Source organism: Hippoglossus hippoglossus, chromosome 1 (assembly GCF_009819705.1).
Source record: "Hippoglossus hippoglossus isolate fHipHip1 chromosome 1, fHipHip1.pri, whole genome shotgun sequence".
Classification (NCBI taxonomy): Eukaryota; Metazoa; Chordata; class Actinopteri; order Pleuronectiformes; family Pleuronectidae; genus Hippoglossus; species Hippoglossus hippoglossus.
The window spans coordinates 22,996,593-23,006,173 of record NC_047151.1 but is presented as its reverse complement, the minus strand read 5'-3'; the positions used below and the strand labels follow the sequence as shown (position 1 = coordinate 23,006,173).

Genomic DNA, 9,581 nt, shown 5'->3' with positions numbered 1-9,581 from the left:
ACACTAGTGAAAACATCACTAGGATTATTTTATGTAAATGTTCTGCCAATGGATCCTTTTCAACAAAATCTTACACACTGGACCTTTAAAGCAACACTTACCCCTGAGTGATCAGTTAAGCTAAGGATTTGGATTTGATCTGTTACATATCCAGGAAATACTTGTTATGTAATTTCTTTAACCACAGGCAATTTGGTATATTTTGCACCCGAGGCTAACTTTTAGATTTCTCTCGAGTCATTACTTGATATCAACATTAAATTAACGTTGCAGCGATAGCCAACTCTACAACAAATGCTTAAAGCCATATTCGGCTCTCAGGTACAGATTCCTGTATATGTAGTTACACATCCATCTTTACTATGTCTGGACCTGTTTCACCAGTGGGCCACTGCGTACCAGATATAACGTATCGTCATCGTCTTCCCTGCCCCCTTCAGAATGGATTGCTGAGAGCATGTCTGTGGATAGCGCAGCGGCTATAAAAAGGCAAGGTACTTGACAACAGTAAGATTCAGTAAGGGCTGCCTACTGCACATCAGAGGCGGTGATAAAAGACCAAACACATGCATGCACAAGTACACACCCACAAAATCACATACACATAAATAAGCTACACACGCACAGATGTTGCCTTGTTGACACCTCACAAAGGTCAGCTATCAATAACAGTCTAAATCTGTATCCCTTTAATGTTGACAGAAGAGAGGGGCTTTTTTATGCACGTGTGAACAGCAAAATTACTCTGCAGCTTTATAAAGGATAACATATTTGATTTGAATATAAGTCAAGGTAATATTTATATCTAAGATGGCATTTCATAGTGAGTATCTTGCAGCATTAAACATTAAAACACGATCAGCAACATGCACTTACATTAAATAAACTGACAAGGAAATCTATTAAACCAGGTCATCCACATATTTAAATCCTTCTTTTATCTTTTGTAAACAAGGTACTTTATTTTATGCAAACAATTTTGAAATTTTGAATAAATATAAAGTGCTGCAGGTTATGTGGCTGTATCACTGATCATATTGGCTTTGCATCATAACAAGGCAATGAACTCTATCACAGAGTTGAACAGGTGAAACATTTCTGTAGCCAAACACTCCTGAAGTATAATTTTCATCAGACAACTGGATCACATTTTGGCTTCTTGTCTGTTTCCATATTAGGTCACTAGACCATCTGTAAGTGCCCTTGAAAGGCTTAAAAAATTCATGAGTAGTGGGGCTTTTTCACCCGAGGTCCACGGACCCATTGTTTGTGATGCTGCACTGAGACTCTACATATGTAATTAGTGCAAAGGAGAGATTGATAGATTGATTCTGTCCGGACCCTGTTGGTTTATCTTGAAGACAAGATACCAAATTTGTTTTAAACTAAAAAAAAAAATGACGTGCTAAATGGTCACAAGGTTTCTAGCATTGACTGTAAAAGACGACCACCCAGTCTGTAAATAATTTAAACGCTGGTGTGTGTGAGAGTCTGTGTGAGGGAGTCAGGCAAACATGGGGAGAGGGTTGATTTAATTCCACAGCTAATTAAGCCATCAAAAGTCAAAACACAGGCTGATCAGACCAGGATCAGACCTGGGTGTGTGTCCCTACAACATCTTGGGGTCCAGTTAGGATCTTTCCTAATAAAACCTCTGCAGGGCGAACTATTGCGTACCTAGCCACGTTGTTCTGCCTCAGATGCGATCACCAGACATTAAAGGTTCAGTGTGTAGAATTTGATGACACCTGGTGGTGAAGTTGCATGTTGCAGCTGAATACCCCTCACACCTCCCTCCACTTCCAAACCTGTGGTAGCCTTTGGTTGTCATACAACCCCAAAAGGTGTTTAGTTTGTCCAGTTCGGACTACTGTAAAAAAAATGGCCACAGTCCATTAACTCGGATGTCTGTAATTCCGAGAAGTTGCAACCTCAAGTCCGAATTTCGACTCGGAGGAACCTCACCATCCCCGACTTCAAAATCCAAGATGGCTGCGCTGTGTAACAACAGTAGTGAAGGCTGTAGTTTTTACTGTTATTTAGCACTTCTGTCCGTAAATGTGTCGTACACATAGTTCTGTCCAATCACTGTGGACGTGTTACGATGGTGCTAGTTTGTGTGAAATGCCGGGTATTGCGTTATCGTGAACGTAAACATTGTGCCTGTGCAACTGGAACTCTATCATCTCAGGTTATTCTGGTGCGAACATCATTCTAAGGTGCAATGGAACATGGTATAAAGTATTTAAACATAAAGGGCCCATTCTAAGGTAAAGAAAAAAACAATTCGTACAACACACCAGTGACAACATCACTAGGATTATTTTATGATAAAATAAAACCCCTCTCACCCTGAGTCTTACACACTGGACCTTTAAAGTGTCACTCAGCTGTTGGCCCCGGGCTGTGCACTCACTTCCGGTGTGTCTTCTCTGCCCAGCACTGACTGAACCGCGGGGTTGTTGCCATGGCGACACGAGGACCCAATGAGGAGCTCGCGGTGAACTGTTGCTGAATGGAAATAACAAGAGGCCATTTTGCGCTCGGGGCCACCGACGTCATCCAATAATAATAATAATAATAGTTAATAATGAAAAACGGAAACGAGGGGCAGGCTCGGGACATTTCTGGAGAAGACGCGGTTGGTGCCATGCGGTGACCGAGCCTCCTCCTCCTCTTCTTCTTCACTTCTCCCTGCTCCCTGGAGGGTTTGTGTCGTGAGGAGGAACTGGGAGGTGGGAAGGGGACGGAAGAGGGGGGCTACACCGCATTGCTACCCGAGCCCCGGCTCTCCTCTGACCCCCGGCGAGGAGGAAGAGGAGGAGAAGCAGCAGCAGCAGCAGCAGGAGGAGGAGGGAGGGAGGGAGTCAACATCCATGCGCGCTGACAAACAGGTGTACGGTTTCATCACCGGGACGCGGCGCTAGCTAACCAGCCGCCGCCGCTTCCTCTGCTTCTTCTGCTCTCTGCGTGTTTCCCCTCCGGGTGAGGACCTCCGGAGGTTTCCCCACGGAAGAGGCCGGACACCTGCTGACATGTTGCGGGATTAGAGGGAGCGAAGCAAGGTAGGTTCCCCGCACTGCTGTCGGTAAAGATGCGGGGGGAGAAGGAGCCACCTCTCCCCTCAACTCGCTTTGCTGTTTAACAACCATCGTGTAGTTGATCCCAATGAACCAGCTCGACCTGGATGCGGTAAAGAAGGAGTCCCCCCCCCCCCCCCCCCCCCCATAAAGTGCATTCCAGTGGACAGGCTGCTGTGTGCGGTGCTTTACTGGAAGATGCAGGCAGGGGCTGGGGTGAGGGGGGGGACTGGGAGGTGGAGGTGAAATGCTGAAACCACCAAGCTGCATGGGAAAGAAGAGCATTGCATTGGGAGACATGCGTGTGTCCATTAACAAAGAGCTGGCAGCTTGATTGCAATAATCAGGAATTGAGAGATCCATGTTTAACCTACATCCTAAACGCTCCGGATAATCTCTATTGTTGTACAGTGTAATGCTCCCACAGGGGTTTTTTCTGTGCAATAGTGCAGAAAGCCACTACACACTAAGCTCAGATTGTTCTACATTAATGCCCATTCTCCTGAGAGTTTTGTTGTGAGTCATTTGTGTGTGTCTGCGTTGTTTTTAATAAACCTACAATACACCTACACATGAGTAAGGTGTGTGTGTGTGTGTGTGTGTGTGGGAAGGCCAGTCCCTCACTGGGGGAAACTGTAAAGTCAATATTGAGGTTCAGTTTTTCCTCATTCCTGCTGATGCGCGTTGCATTCGGCTGCCAACATTCAAATCAGTGTCTCATTTATAAAGGAGCCAGAGAGGAAATCCATTCGTTTCTGTGCAACAGCAGCAGATTCTCAGTCTCATCTGTTGCGGTGCAGCCTTCGTCTTCTCCAGCTACATATGTAAAACAGTTAGATAGTTGTCCCTCATGTTTTTGCATGTGGTGCTACCGATTACCCGGTTTGGAAGAATGATGTAATGATTAAAATAAATAAATAAATACCCAGCAGCAATGGATGGTGTCTGCAAAACCCATTTGAATGCTGGGAGAGCTGGGAGGTGTCCAGGATGCACAAAGTGTAACACTATCACTCCGGGAACCTCATACCACTCCCAGTGCGTCCTACCTGTCCTGCGAGTGTGTGGTATATTGTGTGTATGAATCTTTATGTGTGTGTAGACTTCACTCTACAGCTCTTTGTTGTTAGTATTTTACTTATTTCTACGACTGCATGCTTTAGTGTGGGGGGGGGGGACAGGAAGCCATGCAGCGTGATGCAACATGGCAAGCAACAGTTGTCCGCTATCTGTCTAATGAGGGGCTGCTGCACCAATAAACAGCATCTCATAGAGGCTTAAATATACACACTCAATGGGCGATCATTGCATTTTGACTGGTGGCCAGAGAGAATCTCTCTGTTAGCGTTAACTCAGTTGCACCTGCCAGTTTAGAGTTACTGGTAGAAAGTGTGTGTGTGTGTGTGTGTGTGTGTGTGTGTGTGTGTGTGTGTGTGTGTGTGTGTGTGTGTGTGTGTGTGTGTGTGTGTGTGTGTGTGTGTGTGTGTGTGTGTGTGTGTGTGTGTGTGTGTGTGTGTGTGTGTGTGTGCTAAAGGGGATCGAGGCAGGCCATTAGGGAATCGGAGAACGTGATACATTTTCTTCTGAAAGTCAAGACCATAATAGAGGTTTTACTCTCATAGTTCACTTTCTTTCTCTCTCTGTCTCACACACATTCCTTCTCATTTCCTTTTGTACTTTATTTCCTTGTTTCGGTGTCCCCTCTTTTCTCATTGTCCCTCGGCCGCCTCCTTTATCTTCCCCTCTCTGTCTCTCTGCCCTTCTTCAGAGGCTGAAGTCGTGGCTCAAGTGTTGTGTGAAAAACGGGTCTAATTCTCAGTTTTAGTGATACCAGGGGCCGCCTGCAGGACATGCCTGCTTCCTAAGCTTTCTCAGTGACCAAATCCTTTGGAGCTTACTGAGCCGTTAGGTGATTGTTACCTAAACTGCTCAACTTTGCTGAACTGCTGAACCAGGTCCCTTGTCTGAAGATATTTATTTGTTTTTGACAGAGGATTGATCAGGGATTCTTGGTTAATGGACAAGATTTGAGTGTAAGATGTTACACAATTCTATGTTAATGTTAATCAATGAGATAATTATGAAAAACTAAAAACTGGCTACCAACATCCTATCTTGCAAAAAAAAGGTTTGATTGGATTTAGCTGTTTCTGCTGTAATCACTGCATGTTCTTTTGGGGCTTTTAATTGTTGCGGCTAAAAGAATTAGAAGTAAACGCTTTGAACTTTAAAACTTCCCAAAAGCTGTGGATAATCAGATGTGTTGTGAGCTGTGAACTGTAAACACACTTGTTATGTACTATGTCTCTATACTGGAGTATTCCACTGAAGGGCACACGACAGAACTCGTGAATTTGCATTCTGTATATAAAAACTTGGTGACAGGTCTGTGGTTACTTCTGAGACCACGGCAGGAAAAGTGATTTGTGACGGCATAGTAGATGATATGTGAGGCCTTTAAATCAACAATGTCATGATAATGGTGGCTGCCTCTTACGTCCATTCTGTTCATTTCTGAGGACATAGAAAACCGATGCATCAAAACAGACGTAGGACACGCGAGGCAGCCATGTTGCCTATTGGTAGTTAAAGCAAGGAAATCTCCAGCCTAAGTTGGGCCAAGTCTATGCATTTTTAAACAAGGAAATTTCTACATTCCCATATTCACTGGTAAATCCTCCCAACCAGGATCCCATGATTTCCAGGTCCACCCTGGAACCTAAATACAATTTCTGTCCCGTCTCTTCGCATTTATCCCTTACTTCAGTCCCTTAAGAGCAAAAACTAGTTTACCAGAGCACTATAGAGAGGTCGAACTTAAAAAAGTCTTTAAGTAGTAGAGGATTGGGATATACTTTAAACTGATTAGCAACACAACACAGAGGGATTAGCTAGTCTATCCTGCTAAGCCAGGACAAAGACTGCCTTTAGCACATGTGTAGGTCAGAATTAACAAATCCAGTCTCCTACACTTCAGATGACGTTAGATGAATGTTTGGAGGAACACGTGCAGAATTGTGTTTCTGTTCATTCAAACAAAAAGAACTGCATGTTACAACACTACATTTTGACACAACTGTAGTATTCAACCCATCACAGAGCATAAAAGGCAATTCTCAAATGTCAGGGGTGAAGTTAAATGCCATGGTGCATCCTGTAGCTCTCAACTACAATAAAAGAAGAAGTGACTCTTTACAGTGTCTATTTGAGGGCTCTGTAAGGAGTAACAGTTCTGTTCAACCTTTCGAGATCATGGTTTATTTACTTTTCTTTTCTTAAATTACATGTAATAAATCTGTTAACCATGAGATCACATATCACATTGGAGTTCCTGGCTCATATTCCCCGGCACTGTTTGTTGTTCCAAAGGAACGAAACTTTGGCGCTGTGCCTGCTGAACAATATTTGCAGATTTATTTTTTCCTTTTTTGATCTGCTCTCAGGTTTGAGCATTTTCCAGTAAGTGACACTTACTAATGTGAACATGCACAGCTCTTCATGCTTTTTATACCCCGCCACTTACTTAAGTGGAAATGGCAGGGCCTTGCAGAAGCTGATAATGAATTAGGTGTTGAAACTGTATGGGTGAGACCATGTCGACGCGGCCGCGGTAGTCCGGAGTGGCTCATAGGTCAAAGTGTCGGTGTGTTTGAGCGTGAGTGTGTGTCACTTGCTATAAAAATAGTTTGCTCTGGTACTTTAATGAGTTCATTCCTATGCTGCTGCTGTGTCATGATGGTTTTTAATTGTTTTTATAAATCAGGAGGAGATGCTCCAAGTCACATCATAGCTCAGATGAAAGAGGGATGTGATCTAGATTTGTAAAAACACATCTTTCAAATGTCGTAAACTATGGGTAATGTTTCTTCAGACGGGCTCTCGTTTATCATCTTTTGAAAGGGTGTAGTAGGTTAAAGGATCATGTCTTATGTGAAAATATAATATTTCACAACTAAACTCAAATACTTTATTGGTCCCCGGATACTCCTCTGATTCTGGCCCCAAGGTTGCATCATTGGCACCTGTCACTTGTCAGCTTTTCACCATACCTCGCTGATCCCTGGCACGAGACCAGAAAACTCTAGGGGCCAGCTGCCATTCGATAATGTCTGTTGACACACCGATCACTGTAGTGCCTGCGAAGATGGGATTTTTACATTACCACTTCATCATTGGCACGATGAAAGCAGACACAGTCAGTGTTGATCTCGGACAACTCAACTAAGTCCACTAGTGCTTGATTTAAAGGTTGACTACAGGTTGACTGCACTTGTTCAGAAGTTTAGTGTTTGACTCTTGTGGCTTCATACATAAAAAAAAAACATGCTGCCTACCCAGTTACTCTTACTACCCCCACCAAGGTGGTTGGTTGGTTTATTTGTTAGCAGGACTACACAAAATCTATCAAACAGATTTCCCGGAAACTTGGTTGAAGGATGGGACAGGGGGGCGGGCAGTGTAGCCAATAGTTGAAGCGAGTCAATCATAGTAAAACAGGAGGAAGAAACCTTTTGCTAATTGGTAACTTTGGTAACGTCACAGGGACAAAAATCCGCTTTTGCCGCTTTCTAAAGAGCTACATTACCACAATTTCCTCCACCATTGACATGTTAGTTGTTAGATGAGACTCTTCGATGCCCTCTAGTGGATGTTATCTGACAACACAAAGTATGGAAGTATGTGGGTAGTGATGGCTACATTGGTTGAAATTAACGTATTACTTTCGGTACATAAAGGCAGCAAAACTTAGCCTTATGTCGTAGACTCTTACTACAAACTATTTTCGGTTATTTGTTTGCAATCCAAAGAAAGGCAGGGGCCAAAGTTGATACAGTTATTATGTTTTATTCTGTGTTACATTGAATGAAGCTGACATTATGCGCCGGCAAAACTGGAAAAGAGGCAACATCATTAACTGTAAAGGTCATAGTTTGAATCGGTTGTTTTGGCTATCTGCTTTCATTTTGGGGGGGGGGGGGGATGGAGTCACCACTCAAAAATCTTATCAGCTCTCTCCTTGCCTCTAATGAAGCTGCATTACCACGAGTTTCCTTTTGTAGTGAATGCTCAGTACCTTCCGCAGTAATTAGTGAGTCGCTGGTTTTTGGTGCCCGTTTGTTTATTGTCAAGTGCAGGTGTGAAATCGGGAGGTGGAAGTCGTCCAAATAGCATATTGCACAGTAGCTGCCTGGCTGGTTTTAGGTATCCAGTCTCTAAATAGGAGATGCTAATAGCAGGTGTTACATCATCATTCTGGGAATAGCAGGGAGTCTGGGGTCTAGAGGTGCTTCTGGGTGACCTCTCTCCTGTGTATATTCAGCCCTGTGTGTGTATGTGTGTGGTCACTTCCAAATATACATTCCCATATGGATTACACAGCAGTAAGATTATTAACGACACAGGTGAGTGGGAATAAAAGTAGTCCATATATTTTTACAGCCTGCACGCGCACATGGCTCATTTGTAATAAAAATGAAATGAATAAAAAGGTAGAAGGACTGTTTGGGCGTCTCCGTGTGTAGTCGTGGACGTTGGCCCGTCTCAGACTGACCATTTTTGACAGACAATCAAAGCATCGGCCACAGAAAGTGAAAGAAATTCTCATGTGAGAGGAATTTGACACTCTTGTCGGTTTCCGTGTGGAGTAGGCTACTTTACATAGCACCACAGTGACGGCCCTGGCTACTGTGTGACATTAAAGCCTTCCTCCCGGGCTTTAATGTCACATGATGGGAGAGTGGAGGCGCTCCAACACCCCCGCTCTGTCTGCTCACAGCCCCTGCTCTCCACAACCACAGTCCACGTAACAGTGCATAACCTGTCAAAGGTGGACTTACCTGGTGTAACCTTTCCACAGAATCACAAAATGTACGTGACTGCGTTGTTGTTTTACAGCGAGGGAATGTGTGTGTATAGAAATAGCCTGACTTTGCGTGCATGAGTGTGTATATACTGTGTGCTGTGGTATGCATGCATGCAAACGGGTGCGTGTGGTAAAATAGAGATAGTCAGCCCTGTCACTTAGCCCCCACCCATCTACACTGGGGGGTAACTTTCCAGTCTCATAGACGAGCATGCCTGAGTCTGAAAATAGCTGTATCTGATCACGGCTTCACCCAAACAGGGAACTACTCTTTCCCCGTCACTCCCTCTCTCTGGCGCTCTAACTTTCTCCTCATTCTGTTGTCTCTGTGCTTCCCAGGCGTTAAACGGGAGGGAGATCTGGGAATAAAGCTTGACCCGGAGGAGAGACTTAACCCTGAGCCGAGAGCAGAGGAGAGGAAGGAAACGGGGCTTGAACCTCCTTGCTCACCTTTACCTGACTCTTCTTAGCAAGTCTCCAGTCTGTTGATTTTATGACGGTAAGAGTTCAATTTTCACTGCTTGATGGTTGCACCTGCACTCTTCTGGATGGGAGGTCACGTTAGGTTACGTTTAAATGGCTCCGAGGATTTGGAAATATAGTTACAGGAGTTTTTTTCATGACCCAAGTCAGGATAA

General features: G+C 44.1%; 1 protein-coding gene across 3 annotated transcripts in view; it reads left to right on the top strand.

The window, feature by feature from the left end:
• Positions 1-2,635: 2,635 nt before the first annotated feature.
• sorbs2a (sorbin and SH3 domain containing 2a) overlaps positions 2,636-9,581 on the top strand; it is a 46,349-nt gene continuing 39,403 nt past the window's right edge. Inside the window, exons 1-2 of one of the 3 annotated variants that reach the window (XM_034588772.1) lie at positions 2,636-3,065; positions 9,283-9,442. The gene's annotated coding sequence lies outside the window, so the exon portion shown is untranslated. The remainder of the gene's footprint in view (positions 3,066-9,282; positions 9,443-9,581) is intronic. The other 2 variants (XR_004614192.1, XM_034588896.1) reach the window with 2 other exon arrangements.